Here is a 16,084-nt window from a genome sequence, read left to right on the forward strand (position 1 = left end):
GGGCCAATTACAGAATTTTCTGGTGTGGCTTTTGTTAAATAGACCAAATCCAAATAAGATTGACAAGAAGTCCAATATCTTTGTAGTAAATTTTTCTTCGCAGAAGCACAAAGGCATTTTTACATAAAAGAGCCCCCATTTCTATGCGTGACAGAGAGGCTGACACTATGTAGCCTAGACTTGAGACATTTGCTGTGTAGAGGTGGGTTCACAGAGAGTAGTAGCCTAGATCTCATAAGGGATGCAAGTGATCATTCCCAGGAAGCAGATTTAAGCCTCCAGTTCCTTCTAATCAAGAAACTGTAAACATGTTTCTTGGCAGATTTCACAATTGTCTATAGAGCATTTATTTCACAATGATCTATAGATCATTTCATATGGTTTTCTTCCTATTACTTTCCTTTTAGAACAAGAATATTTATTGTGTTTATATCTGTCAAAAGTTTGAATATTGAGTATAAGGGGAGAAGATAACTGGAATTTTGTTCACAGGACAAAATGAGAGGGAAAACACTGAGAAAATCTGGGTGTGTTTAAAAGCTGTGAGATCCTGGTCTTCTCTCTGATTCCACAATGACTTTTGAGGACCTGAGGAAAGACTGATAGTATTTCCATTCTCTCAGTAGGCAGAGACGGTAGCAAATTATCCACTACCCCTGCTATTGAGAGGTGAACTCCAATTCCTCTCCTTTGGAATCTTAGCTGCATTTGGTAATGTTTTTGATCATTATGTTCATAATGTGGCAGATAAGATGATCCAGCATTTTTTATTTTTCTGGTTTGGTATTTATTGAGGGTATAAAGGATCAGGTTATCCCGATTGCATTTGTTAGGTAAAATCCTCCTAATAACTGTGTCCCATCCCCAAAAGGTGTGCCATACACTGTGATCTTCCAACCTCCTCCCTTCTCCCCTCTCCCCATTCCCTCATTTCCCTACCCCCGCCCACCATGTATTATCTACTGCTTTCACATTAGAGTTGAATACGTTGGATTCTTGCTTCTCCATTCTTGTGATGCTTTACTAAGAAGAATGCATTCCACCTTAATCCAGGTTAATACAAAAGATGTATTTTCAATGCAAGGTTATGAGGTGGCTTGTTGTTTCTACATGGGCCTCTTAAAACATTTTCTTTCTTTCTCAGCTATGTTCCAGCTTGTAAAAAGCTTGACTTGTCTGAGATTGCCTTGCTGGAGAGCCATTTTAGCACTCTATTGTCAGTCTCAGCAGAGCTAATCCTTCCAGCCAACTTTAGGGCTAAAAGCATCAGATGGAAGGCATGTTGGACCTAGAAGACCATCTCATCTGACAGCGGAATACTCTCAGTGACATCCATAAAGGTCACATGAAACAGAACACTTGCTTGAATTTCAATCTGTGAAATTCCAAGGTATGATAAACTGGTTGCTTTTTTAAGCCACAAATATTTTAAGTACTTTGTTAATAGGTTATTAGAGCAATGAATAATAGATCGTTAGAGCAAAAGAATGGCAATATCTTATTTCTCCCCAAGGCAAAAGAGCATCATACTTTATAATCTACCAGCATTAAACTGCATTTGGTTTTGTAAACAAATTATTTTTATCTTATGTTATGATTTTTTTTCATATTTCTTTTCGTGGTCAAAAAGTACAGAGATGAACCTGTTTAAACGACCCAACGAAACTACAAGGCTACTTTTGGTGACAAAGCATCATGAGGTCTCATTTAACTATTTCTAGGGGTTTAATTAGGTTTACCTTCCCTCCACTGCTCCTTCGCTGTTGCTTTAATTTGTTCTTTATCATGCTAATTTATTCATATCTGTGTTTTCCACTGAAGTGTGAGTTCTTTGATGTCATTTCCCCCATATCCTATCTATTTCTTTTTGTTCTGAAATATTTACACAATTAGTAAATGCTCTATCACAGAAACAACAATCAAAGAACTCAAATTTCTATGTGATGCTGAGATGCTACTAGACTCAAGTTGTCCTTTTGAATATAATGCTTTTGTTTGATTAGGGAGAACATTCAGGGCCTTCCACCTTTGTTAATGATGAAACCATCTTGACCAACTGTAAAATGAGGATGTCAGGACAGAGAGTCACAATAGCTCTGTGGGTAAGTTTTTTAGTTTTCTCGAGGGCCCAGTAGAAGCCTAATAGTCACCCCAACAATGTGGATTACATAAGGGCTTCATCAGGCAGGTGACACTGCTGCATAGGGCTATGGCCTTTGTGAATCCTCTGGCACTAAAACTACAACTAGAGCTGTGATTTTCTTTTGCGCCCCACCCCCCATCTTGGGATTCTGTAAGGTTTCTTCTGGGCCACTTTGGAAGAAACAGAGCAACAGATGCAGATGAGATCTCAGGTACCACTGTCATCCCTCTCTATTCACCCATTCCTGAACAGTAGAGTGCCTTTGAAATGTATGGGATGGGAAAATGCAAACATATAACACATTTAATCTATTACACTGTGCGTGTGGGTGTGAGAGCTACGGCAGTGGTATGTTGCATCAGCACAAAATTATAATATCTCCTTGCAAACCATTCTTAGTTGAAATTGGAACTACATTCAACATTCAACTCTTCTTCCCTCAAGAATATGAACAGGATGGTCATGTGGGCACTGGAGTATATCAGAGACATAAAAGTTTGATCTTTTCTCTCTAGTGTTCCCCAGAAAACAAGGGTAGGAGACATGGAGAACTCAACTCCATTCAAAAACAAGTGAAGTCAAAACAGTACGTGAATAGAGTTTCAGGGGACATGGAGGGAGTAAGAAGTGTGGTGCCAGTAAGAAAAGAATTTTTATTTACTTTTTGTTTTGAGCAAATAAATGTCCAGTATCTTTGGTCCAATCCAAGATTAATACCAGTGATGAGGATCATCATGATTGGTGCCATCTATTTCAACTTTGGGAACTCTTTCTTCCCTGGTCTTTACATTCTGCAGGGAGTCTGTGTTTTATGCCAGATAGTATTTATTACGTCAGGATAGTATCATTTACTCAGTCTGTTTGAAGTAGAATGATAGCACAAAAAGGCAATATTTGCACCCAGAAGGCACAAAATGTGATCAGTCCACCCACTTGCCACTCTACTCTTTAACTCAACTCTTGTTTATTAAGAGGGAAAATCATAGAGAATCCGTACCCCTCCATACACGCCCCCTTTGGTTGTATGAGACCATTTGCTACTGGACTCCAGGGATTCATACAATCTCCTTAAACCTGGTCCTGCTCAGAATACTAATACTTGTCTCCTGTCAGTATACTAATACTACCCTCATCATTAAACTGACAGGAACTGTGAACGGTTTGAGATTTATCCTTAGATTCTTTTAAGGTTTGAATGTTTCTTTTCCCCACTCTAAACTCATGTTGTAATTTTATTGCCATTGTACTAGTTTTGGGAGCTGATATTTTCAGAGCGATTTGGCTCATGAGGGCTTCACTCTCATGAATGGACTCATGCTGCTATCATGGGTGTGAGTTTGCCACATCCTCCTCTCCCCTGACTTCCCACCTCCCACCAGGTAATACCCTCCACCATGACATGATGCACCAAGAAGGCCTTCGCCAGATGCCAGCACTTGCATCTTAAACTTCCCAGAGTCTAACACTGGAAGAAGTAAATTTCTGTTCATTATAAATCATACAGTTTTTTGTCTGGTAGAGTAGCACAGAAGGACCTAAGACTCATCCTGATAATTTAGTCTTTGGCTGTTTTGTGGATGCTGTCAGATGACAACAGGGTACTGGGTAAGGAGAACAAAGCAAATGCCAAAGCATGTTATGTCCATGACACGGAGAACAGCATGAACGTCAGCATGGTTCCGGGGGTAGTCCTGGGGGAGCTCCAAGTCTGTTGAAGTCATGTGATGTCCCCACATGAATTCCTACACACCCAGAGGATCGGCATAGCAGCTTTGTGCCACCAAGTTTGGGATATCTACCCCTTTGGTGCAGGCAGAATTGGCCCAGATGGAGATGTTACCTTACCTCTTTCAAGGGCACCAGTTTCACAAAATCTCTGAGAAATAGCCTAGATAAAAGAGTGATGACAGCTTTGCTCGGACCGTCCATGAAAATCTGGGGAACACTAAGAGGGCCAAAGAAGATTCTATCTCCCGGTAAGGTGGTATCTAAGACTTGAAACATTCCATGTATATTACAATGTGTTCACTTTCTGAGAGAACAAAACAAACAAACCAACAAACAAATAAACAAAAAACCCTAAATTGTATCTCTATACAAACTCCAAAAATTGATTTGGCCTATTGTTTTTCCTTAGTTCTTTCCTTGGCCGTTAGGTATTTTGTTTCAAACATACATAGATTAGCACTCAGCTAAAAATTTGGCATCACTCTTCAGAACATCACAGTTCTCCCTTTCCTCTCTAATAGTCTACCCTTAAGAAAATCTATGCACCTAGGTCTCCCTAAATTCTACTTTCTGTCTTCCCAACCCTGAGTTCTGTCAGCTCCTGTTTGGTTTCCTCTTTATGACACTCTGCATCATTGTCAATTTCCTTCAGGCAGGGAGCTGGGGCAGCAGAATTCACTTTGCCTCTGTGCCTTCTTGCTGCTTGTCATCTAATATTTAGTTTCATGTATATTATCTCATAGAGGTTTGGTTCTTTTTTTTTCTTACCTCCTTTTTTTCTCTTTCATTTATTGTGGTTCTTCTTCTTGTTAATCCAAAGTCAGAAATTTCATTTTTCTTGTTGAAATCAACTGGAAGGATTATTAACGAGAAACACTCTATGCTGTATCTACATTTTATTTTTCACAAGTCAGGCATATTTAGGTGATATCTCCATCATTTCCAACATTTGAACCAGGCATTTTAAGAAGAATATTTGCACACATGCATCACTGCAAATTACCTGATTTGTCTGCACCCACCTCTCATGATTTCATAATGAAGACGGTCTTTTCATGCTTAGTCACAGGAAACCAAAAACCTGACCTTCTATTTTGTGTGTGTGTGAAATATGGTCTGTGTTTTCTTTTTCTGTTCCACCATTTTTTTTTTTATATCAACTTCAAAACTGGATTCTTTAGCATGCTAAAGCTAATATTTTATTTGGGGAACACAAATATACTAAACTGTGAGAATAAACTCTATTTTTTTAAAAGCAATTTTTTTAAGAACTGAAAACTACATTGCAGACTACGGTTTAGGAAGTCTTCTCAGGGCATATTAAAAAAATTCATTATAGACAGAATATTGCCTATGAATGCAAAAACTATCTTCACAACAGATATCTAGTAATCAAACATATTGCATAAATATAGAAATATACTAAGTGATGTGAGAAAATTGAACACATATTTCTGATATAAGCTCACAGTAGACTAGAAATGGAAGAATACATTGTGAACAGCCTATCTGAAATCCGCAGCTCATATGAACTCAACAATGAAACTGTTAGGCTCTTTCATTAAAATCTGGAATATGATCGAATACACTACCTAGTCCTAATGTTAAAGAAAAATATATAGTTTTGTAAAATGGGTAAAAAGAATTTTATTTTAGATTATTTGAAAGTTTACTTGGAAAATTACACTAAGCAAAAAAAGAAACTATACAAAATCATAATAATTTATAGTAAGGTGGGGATTTTTGTTTGTCTGTTTTGGGGGGGACAGAGTCTCACTATGTCACCCTCAGTAGAGTGCTATGGCTTCACAGCTCACAGCAACCTCAAACTCTTGGGCTTAAGCGATTCTCTTGCCTCAGCCTCCCAAGTAGCTGGAACTACAGGAGCCCACCACAACACGCGGGTATTTGTTGTTGTTGTTGCAGTTGTCATTGTTATTTAGCTGGCGGGCCAGGTCAAACCTTCCACCCTTGGTGCATGTGGCAGGCATGGTAACCACTGTGCTACAGATGCTGAGCCTATAGTAAGGTGTTTGACAAAGACATGCCTAAAATTATCCATAACATAAAAACTACAAGTTAAAAAATATACTTCATATATTCGAAAGTTAAAAGTAACAAGGTAAACATATCCAGTATGCTTTTAAAATTTTCAACAAATTCACATAAAAGTGCACCCTGAATTGGGATGAGATCCTAAATTAAATGAAAGTGAAGGCCACAGGTCAAAATCCAGGCTGATATCTCACTAATAGCATTACTAAAGGTTATTGAATTGGAGTATGCAGTGGTCGTGAGACCAAGAAGTTTGACAAGATCTATAACAGTAATATGACAATGATATTACTATTGCTATCCATTTAGCAGGCTGAAGATAAGGATGACAGACACTTGGGATTGGTGTTCCTTGGGATTTCAGTATTGTTCACACTATTATCGTTTTCAATTTTCTTTTTCTTTAAAACAATAGTTTTCACTACCTTCCTTTGCATGAGAATAATTGCTTGGGAATGATACATTTAGATTCTCGAGTTTCATCAAAATATAGGAAGCAAACATTACAGTATCATCCATTATACAGAGAAAATCTTGAACATTTTATAATTTTACTTGAAGCAAATGTGAGCTGCATGTAGCAACCCCAGCCACATCTATGCCTTCAAGGTGTTTAAATTTCTAGTTTCTTACTACAGAATATACATTATTGCTAACTATTCTTTTAATTGATTATTATTTTCTCTTCAAGATTTAATAACAAAGAGAAACACAACAAGCATTACAGTAGAATCACATACTGGCTGTTACTTAACAGACTTGACAATTGGGGATTATAAATTCTGTCTTCTCTATCAAGGACGAGTGAGTTGACCAGGGCTTGGCACCATTTGCTTTAATATCCTTTTTTATAAAACAAGAATGGTGCCAATGGTTCCCTGGGGGACTTTGAGAATGGAAGGTTAAAAGTATTGTGAAATGCTAAGATTTGAAGTGTCACTCTAGAGCAATCTATTATAGTAACTTTTCCCTTAACCTCCTGGATAGATTCGTGGAAACTGTAACCTTAAGTGAAATGATGTATAACAAAATCAATTTTACTATAACGAATTAACATAAACAATAATTAACTTACTATGGCAAATTTCTGGTCACAAAACATCACCAAACTTCTAAATCAAGTCTAATAACACTTCTAATATTAACTATTGAAATAAAAGTGGTCTATGCATACATGAAAGAAAGATTAATAAAAGCAAATAAAATAATCACCCAGTTACTCCAGTTCCAAGTCATACCTGGTCTGAGAGTCTCATGGCAGCTCAGGGAGTGAAGTGGGAGCTGACATTGGGTGGGACAACATTCTGTCCCCGAGTTCTCTCCCTCACACACCAAACTCACTCAGAGTCAGACAATTTGGAAGGAAACCAAAGTTTCAAATAGATGCTGACCTATGATCTGATTCCTCTAAGAAACAACAGGAATTGAAGTAATATATTACTTAATACTGGTTCATACCACTTTCCTCAACAAAATACTCTTTAATCCTTTCCACACACACTCATGCAGAGAGCGACCCACTCTGAGACATCTCATGTATGCCAGGACATAAACATTGTTACAATAATTTATGAATTTTCTATCATGAGTTGAAAGGAGACTTTTGCTAAGCGGCTCAAGTCAGGAAGTGATTTCAATAAACTAAGCCCAGTTTGGGGTGAGAGAAACATGATAAGGGGAAAGAAAACAGATGTTTGTTCTGAGATAAAGCTTAGTATGACAGAAAACACATGGTCTCCTACTCAAGTGCAATAACCAATTGATTTCTAGACATGACATAAGGATCCAGGCTCAACTTGGAAAAGAAGATTCTTCCTATCTAGGAGTAAGAACTATGGGGGGATGGATAGTGGGAACATCAGGAGGCCTAGAAGTGATTTTGGTTTTTTCTGAAGTGTTCAAGGTCTTCAATCCCTATTGTAATTATTGGAAATTTAGTAAAATCAGTAATAATGTTTTTGATAATGATTTGATCTTATTAATCCCTTTCTGTTTTAAGCATCTATGTGTTTTATAAGGATTAGATTATTTGAAAGTCATAAGAGTTTGTATCAGTAAGAAAACTGAATCAAAACTGTTTGATTTCATTGCCCACAGTCAGATAGGAAATGCAGTAATTATTTACGATCATTGTAGTCTCATTTTAAATCAATAGTATTGCTTTTACCACTATAATTATGTGCCTTCAGGACCACAAGCATTAAAGAAAAAGTGATAATTTCAGAATTTTGAAAATTCTGATTTAAGAAAGACACCTCAAACAAGACCTAGCAACTAGAGTTTTCTCCATTGAAAATTTAAATTTTCAATAAAGGGAATAGTGAGCGCCTTAGCTGACATTGTATGAGAGGAGACGCTAATCGTAGAAATCTTAGCTGTGAGCTGGGAAACCCTGAGGTGGGCAAATGGAGACCTGTACAGATGTCCACATCCTCAACTCCGGAAGATAGGAAAGTGTTGCCTTGTACAAGAGGATTTCGCAGATGTGCTGTGTTGGAGCTTGATGTGAGACATTATCCTGGATTATGTGGGTGAATCCAGTTAGTCACAAGGAACTTTGTAAGTAAAAGGAAGGTCGCAGACCTGGAGTGGAGAGAGAGAGTGAAAGCAGGAGTGATTTCACTCCGAGTGTCCCAGTGTCCAGACTGCAAACAGAAAGAGACAATGAGCCAAGAAATACAGTCAGTTCCTAGAAACTAGAAAAAGGAGCTAAACATTTTCCACTGCAAACTTCAGAAGGAGCACAACTCTCTTAAGACCTTAATTTTAGAGCCCTATAACCACTGGCCATCAGAACTATAAGGTAATAAACTTGCAATGAGTCACTAAGTTTGTGGCATTGGGGTGCAGCAACAATAGGAATCCATTAAGTATATTGAAGTATGAAAATCAACATCTTGCTTGAAGACTTTCAAATTCATTTTTATATCACAAGCCTTGTATTCTGAATAGCAGGTGCAGACCATCTGGCCTCCTCTTGTAATTAATGCCACTTAGTCTGTGCTATGATTTCAGAAAAATACCCAATACTGGATTTTGCAAACATAATTTTGCCTACAATAATTATCTTAGGATCTAAGAATTGAATTATCTTCTAAATTACACAGGTCTTGGACCATTGCTATGACAATCGACTATGTCCTTTTAAGACTCCAGACTAAAAGTGAAGCTGTTGAGTAATTTGCAATTAAATTAATACAACTCCCAGGATGCCAAAAGAACTATACCTACTTAATAGAAGAGACAGGCCAGGCCTGGTGCAACTGTCTGCAGCACGAGTTTCATCCAGGAATCAAGAAACCCCAGGCAGACTAAGCCAGACAAAAAAATTGGGCACTATTGTTTTGGATTGTATTCAATTTAGGATTGTGGATATGGGGCTTTTGATACTCAAGTTTTAAAGCAAATGTCCTTGGATTTCAATTCCTTTGATCTTTGGATTTTAATTTTCAAAGAGATTTTCCATTGTAGTTTATATTTCTTCTTGGGAAATTTAGAACTAGAGGGATTCATATTCAAATGTGGCTTATCTCCATGTTGTTTGTGTGTGATTATCGAAGTCCTTTTATAGGTTTCATTTTAATGTGGCCTTCTGTACTCAGTTTTATGTAAGAAGTTGCATAAAATTGCAAGAAAAACAGCTTGAGATTGTACTTAGTTGTGGGTAATGCCTGTACCTGCCCTAGATAGCTGCCTAAGTTGGAAAAGGTGAAAACTGCTGTTCCACATTGCATACTACAGTAGACACAAGCCATGGTAGACTTGCAGTTTATATTTGTAGAGGCTCCTATTCTTCAGATGATAATTTAATAGCTTGTTTTGTGAATTTGAAAATCTTCAGAATTGGACGAATTGTGGTATATGATGATGTATATTTCAGAAATGCTTTTTTGGAACTTGGGCAGATAGCTTATGTGTGCCGTATATTCTTATATATTGGACAGTGTGAGAAGGAAAATACAGAAGAAAATACCCCAAGGTTTGAGAACAGTTTGGTATTGGCATGGATTCAAGTATATGATCTATTAAATGAGAACCATCTATCAGAGTCCCAGGAAGATTTAAAAGGGGCCATGTTTGGGAAACAGCCTCATGAATGGCAGCAGAAACCAGTGACTCACCTGATTGATACATCAGCAACATTTTCAGGTTTCCTAGGCGTGGATATATATATACACACATATTTTGTGTGGATATATATACACACACACATATTTTGCTTTCAATAGAAAGTCTGCTTTGGGTTTCCTCCTTGGATTCTCTGTCTTAGAAGTCATAACTGGGTTCCTCTCTGCAACAGGAAGACTTGTCTAGGCAAAGCAGCTCGTGAAGAATAATAAATTGTTCTAAATGTACAAAGTATCTTAGATAGAAACAAATATCTTCTTAACTGGTCTTTAGTGAAATGCCAGCCTCCATCTTTGCCGTGTTGTATTTATCAACTTACTCAGATAGGGACAGAGAAGAATGTGATGTATTAGATAAAGTTCAGAGACTCCAACACATTTTTATGTTGAAGATGATAGTGCAAAGTAGCAATAGTTTACAAATTATTTATTTATTTATTTGTTTATTTTGAGAGAGAGTCTCACTCTATCTCCCTGGGTAGAGTGCAGTGATGTCATCATAGCTCACTGCAACCTCAATCTCTTGGGCTTCATCATAGCTCACTGCAACCTCAGTCTCTTTGGCTCAAGTGATCCTCTTACCTCAGCTTCCCTAATAGCTGGGGATACAGGCTCCTGCCACAAGGCCCAGCTAGTTTTGCTATTTTTAGGGGCTCATTCTTTGCTCACGTTTGTCTCCAACTCTTGAGTTCAAGCAATCTACTGACCTTGGCCTCCCAGAGTACAGGTTTACAAGCACGAGCCGCCACATTCAGCCAATGCACAGTATTTTAAACTAGACCATAAGGGATTGGAAAAGTGAGGATGCCTGTGTATGCACGTGTGTGTGAGACATGGCAGTCTCACACTCACTGTCATTCACACTCAGTCTGCATGCAAGTGAGTTTGTGCAGTGCGTTTTATTTAGGTGCATTATTCCTTTGAGCTATTAAACTTCAAGCAAATTATATGGTTACCAAAGTAAATGCTAAGGATAAAATTTGCACAGGAACATGATGGCAATCTCATCAGAGGGAAACTATTGCGAAGGCCAGAAGCAAGACAAAATAAGTCGTAAAGTGCAAAAAAGGAACAGAAAGAAAGAAATAAACTAACTCTGGTGGGAAGTCACTGGAAAATGGGCTTACATTGTGAATCGGTGTAATTTCCTGGAAATATCATTCTCTCTGTTTAAGCACTGATGCCATAAGGCTCAATGACAAATCTATAATAATACAGCAGGCTTTCTTATGTTGGTTTTTTGATCCAGGCTGGCACATTTGCACAATATGACACCTTAATGTTAATGGAGAGTACAAGGGCAATATCTATGTTAAGTGTTCTGCAGAAGGGAAGAGAATACACCTGCCGATGTAGAAAACTTCATGAAAAAACATCCAAAGCATTTCGAAAGCAGAGACTCTTGGAAAAGTGCAGCAGGGAATAAAGACTCAGACACCTGATTACTGTCTTCTGTGTATCTTTTCCACCAGTGGGAAGAAAGAAGGCTTCCGTAATGATTCACATCAGGACAAAGTTGCATGTGTTCAGGGTAAGTGTGAGGTCAGATCTAGGTCACAAACAAGATAGAAAGAGGTTATATAATAGCTAGTGAAATAGACCGATGGCATACACAATCAGGAAATTCAGGATAAAATCGATTTCAGCTTCCCAAATTACAGGACTCTAAAACATTCCAGGCCTTCTCATGAGCTGTGTGTTCTGGCTATGTCTCACCTCCACTAATACTAGCCTAGTGTTCTATTAGTGACCTAGTTTGGCACCATGCTGATATGCTACAGATTCTGAAAGTTGTAATGAGACAAATTCTCAAAGCTTTGAACATGATAAAATTCCTTGCATAATGTAAGAACAGCTGAAGGCATTAGCAGCATGGTGTAATTGTAACAAGAGCAGACACCGGAGCTAGACTTCCTGAGATTTATGCCAGCCTCTTCCATATAGACTATGACATAACAGGTAAATTCTGTGCCTTATTTCCCTCAGGTGCAAAATTGGAATAAAAATAACCTCTCTTAATTCATAGGTGGTTATGAGTATGGTGTGGTTTAATATTACACCATTGTTTGGTATCAGCAAGCAATGTATGTGTTAAATACATCTTAGCAATCAATGTTTTAGTTTTAAGTTTTCAAAGCTATAAACACATTTAATAAAGTCAGAAAAAATTACTAAATTCTTAGTCAAACGTTATTTTTGTTACTTCACAAAACACACATAAGAGTCCTAAGTTACCAGTCCTTTTGTGACCTGAAAATTAAAGTTCATTCACTTCGTTATTTATAATGTTCTTTATTTCTTCTTTTATTTTTTTATTCTCATAATTTTTAATTTATTATTCACCTTTTAATAAAGTGTAAACCTTAGGATAGTAGGGACATCATTTATTTTGTTACCTTTTGATTACCTCATGTCTAACAGAGTGTATGGTACATATTAACCCATGGCTAAATATTGGTTAAATGAATGATGTAATCAGTTATTCAGGATTATCTCTGATTTATACAAATGAGTAGAATAATACTCAGTATACTCAATATTTGGTAAAATGAATCAGAGAATGGCTGATTCTTGGCTACTCAATCAAAAGATCAGAAAATCACAAATGCTATCATGTGCACTAGATAACATCTTACTGGGAATCATGAAAGTAATGTGAGCAATGCATAACCCTACAGGAAAATACAGCATGTGAACGCACATATAGAGTGGGTTTTATACCCACCTCAGAACTTTTCATGAGTAATCACTAATTTTTTAACTTGAACTTCATAGGAGAAGCATTCCCATGGATATGCTGGGTCATGGCAATTCTATATGTATAGAGTTTCTCATTCTTATATTGAAACCAAATATTTTATGTTTGCGTATGTGATTTTGGACTTTTCAGGCCAACAGATAACCACCATATTTACATACATTTGTAATGAGATGCACTTCTAAAGAAGTTATACAATGTTTTTAATTAGCATACAGTATATTTCACTAATTTTGGTACAAAGTTCTATGAATTTAGCATGCATATAAATTCATTTAACCACCACCATAATCAGTATACAGAATAATTCCATCATCTCCCCCCACAATAATATCTGATACTATTCATTTATAGTCAAATTTCCCTCCCCGACCCTGAAACAACCTCCATGTCCCTGCGGTTTCCTCTTTGTGAGGATTCCACATTAATGAATCATACACTGTGTAAGTCTGGCTTCATTAACTTGGCATGATACCTCGGTGATTCCTCAAAGCTATTGTATCTATCAATAGTTCATTTTTTTGTTGCCAAGAAGTATTGCATCAGATAAATTTGCCATTGTTAATTTATTCTCTCATTGAATGAAATGTGGGCTATTTCCAGTTTTGAGTGATTATAAGCAAAACTATGGAGCACCTGCTATGTATCACACAATCTTCCAGGTGAGGGGATAGGGCAATAGCAAAGGCAGAAAATTCTAATCTAACTGTATCATGATTAATGGCTATTGAAAAGCTAAGTAACGACCTGGGAGAATATTTTATGAGGAGGACCCTCTGGGCAATGGAAGCAACACCAAAAATACCTTACTGGGATACGATCAAACTAAAAAACTTCTGCACAGCCAAGAGCACAGTTCACAGTAACCTCATGTTATTTAGTATAAAGGGCACATTGAAGTTAATGTTAGAGGCCATCTTCTGCAGAAATACAGATAGCTGGCTCGGCACCTGTAGTTCAGTGGTTGGGGCACCGGCCTCATACACCAGGGTGTTGGGTTTGAACCAGGCCCGGGACTGCTAAACAATGGTAACTACAGTAAAAAAAAAAAAATAGCTGGACATTGTGGCAGGTGCCTGTATTCCCATCTACTTGGAAGGCTGAGGCAGGAGAATCACTTAAGCCCAAGAGTTGGAGGTTGCTGTGAGCTGTGGCACCACAGCACCTTACTGAGGGCAACAGCTTGAGATTCTGTCTTTAAAAAAATAAATTATATATGTATAATTATAATTATATATATATATACACACACACACACACACACAAATATACATATAGCTGGGCTTTACACAGATCCCATTGCAGGGCAAGGGACAGTGTACTGGGAGTTTCTATAGACCCCAAAGGGAAGATGAAAGATTAGTGTGAACAGTCCTCTGATACTTGGCATCCTTTGATGGTCAAGCACACTTTCAGTTTTCAAGCTTCTCTCCCAGAAGTCCTTTTCCATGAAATTCTGATTACCATACTAAATTGATTGTCTCATATCTTTCAATAGTTTTACTGCAAATGTGTCTGTTCTGTGAATTTCTATCCTCACTTACTTAAATAAAAAGTTATGTGTTTAAACTCCTACTGCCGTTTAAAAAATCTCTCCGGAAAGATTCACTTGCTTTCTGTTCTGTGTGGTGACAGTTATTCTATTTAAATTGTATATGTTTCACAAGAAATAAGACAAGTATAGATTTGTCCTGACCTATGTGACTGATCAGGTAGGGGAGTAGCCAGAGAGAGGTGACAGAGTTAACCTAAAGTGTCAGAATCAATTCAAAAGAGAAATAAAGCAACATGAGTTCCATCATTATTTGAAGTACCACTTCATCCCCAAATAGCAATATATATTTTTCTCAAATAGGACTCTGGCTGAGGGATATATGGGTATGAAATTTATAGTTATAAAATGTTACTATTTCCATGGAGTAATTATGGTCTAAAAAACTACAGCAGTGACAGGAGAAAAACAAACAAAACAAAATCTTGTGTTGCTTTTAAGTAATAAAAGTGCTTCAATTTGTAAACACTTATTCACTGACCTATAATGGTTAGCTTAACTAATGAGAAAAGTATCTTTTTTTCTATGAAATTTATGGAGTTATTAAGAATAAAATCATGGCTTTCTCATAAAAAATGGCTTCATAGCTGTCTGTTCCTTTTGTGCACGACTATAAAGGTAAGTAAGGTAGACATTTTATTTATATATTTGAAGTTCAAAAAGAATGAGCTCCTACATCTCTTGGCTTACTAGAGAAGTAATATGATGGTTATATTTTCATGAAATGCTATGGCATTCGATCTGAAAATTATAAATTCATAATGGTGATCTTACTAAAAGGGAAACATGTCAATTTTGTGTTGTCAAGTTGAGGAAAGTGATTTTTTTTTTTAATTTACTTCAGTTCATAAGCTTCTTATGCTTCTTAGACAAGCTTTTAAATTAGCTTACAAAAGATTATCTGAGCTACTGGGAATATATTCTAAAAGACTTATTTATGTATTTAATTATTTTTTAAAAATCTATTCTAATCTTTATGGTTTATGATAAAATGAAGCATTCTTTATGTCTTTTTTGTTTTCACAAATTCCAGGCCCAGTTAAAATAACATTTAAAATCATACTTATTAATAACATTTACTATTTAATTAATGTTAGATACTCATGATATAATTACTTATTTTCTTTGAATAGTAACATTTCACAATGTTGAAACAAATGTCTCATCCAAACATTCAAATTTAGATTTAAAATTTTTATAATGTAGATACAGCAATACTTCTAAAATTTCATTTTTATGAACATAACCACAAATACCACTTTAAGTGCCAAAAGGAGATGGGATATTTCCATGATTTTTCAAACAATCCCATTCTAACCTAAGCAAAAAACAATATTTGAAACTGAAGATTTTTTCCTAAATAAACTTAACAATGCTTTTTTAAAGGATAATTTTGATTTCTGCTCGTTCTTTCCTTCTAAGTGTCTAGGAATCAGCCTCAATGAGGCAGGTGGAACAATTCAGCTCTTCCGTGAGCACTTCAGGAGGATAATAAAATGATTATGGTTCTTTACCATCTTTGGGACAACTTGGATGTGTGATTAAATATCCAGGAAAAGAAAGAAGCACAGTTGTTTTGGTATTTTCATGATACAAACTAAAAAAAAAAAAAAAAGGATTATTTTAAGTATGTTTAAACTTATAAAACATCAGCACAAACATTCACAGAAGGTAGAAAACTAAGAACATAATAAACCTAAAATATGAAAAAAGAGCTAGTT

The sequence above is a fragment of the Otolemur garnettii genome, unplaced genomic scaffold (assembly GCF_000181295.1).
Source record: "Otolemur garnettii isolate 467f Iridium unplaced genomic scaffold, OtoGar3 scaffold00040, whole genome shotgun sequence".
Taxonomy (NCBI): Eukaryota; Metazoa; Chordata; class Mammalia; order Primates; family Galagidae; genus Otolemur; species Otolemur garnettii.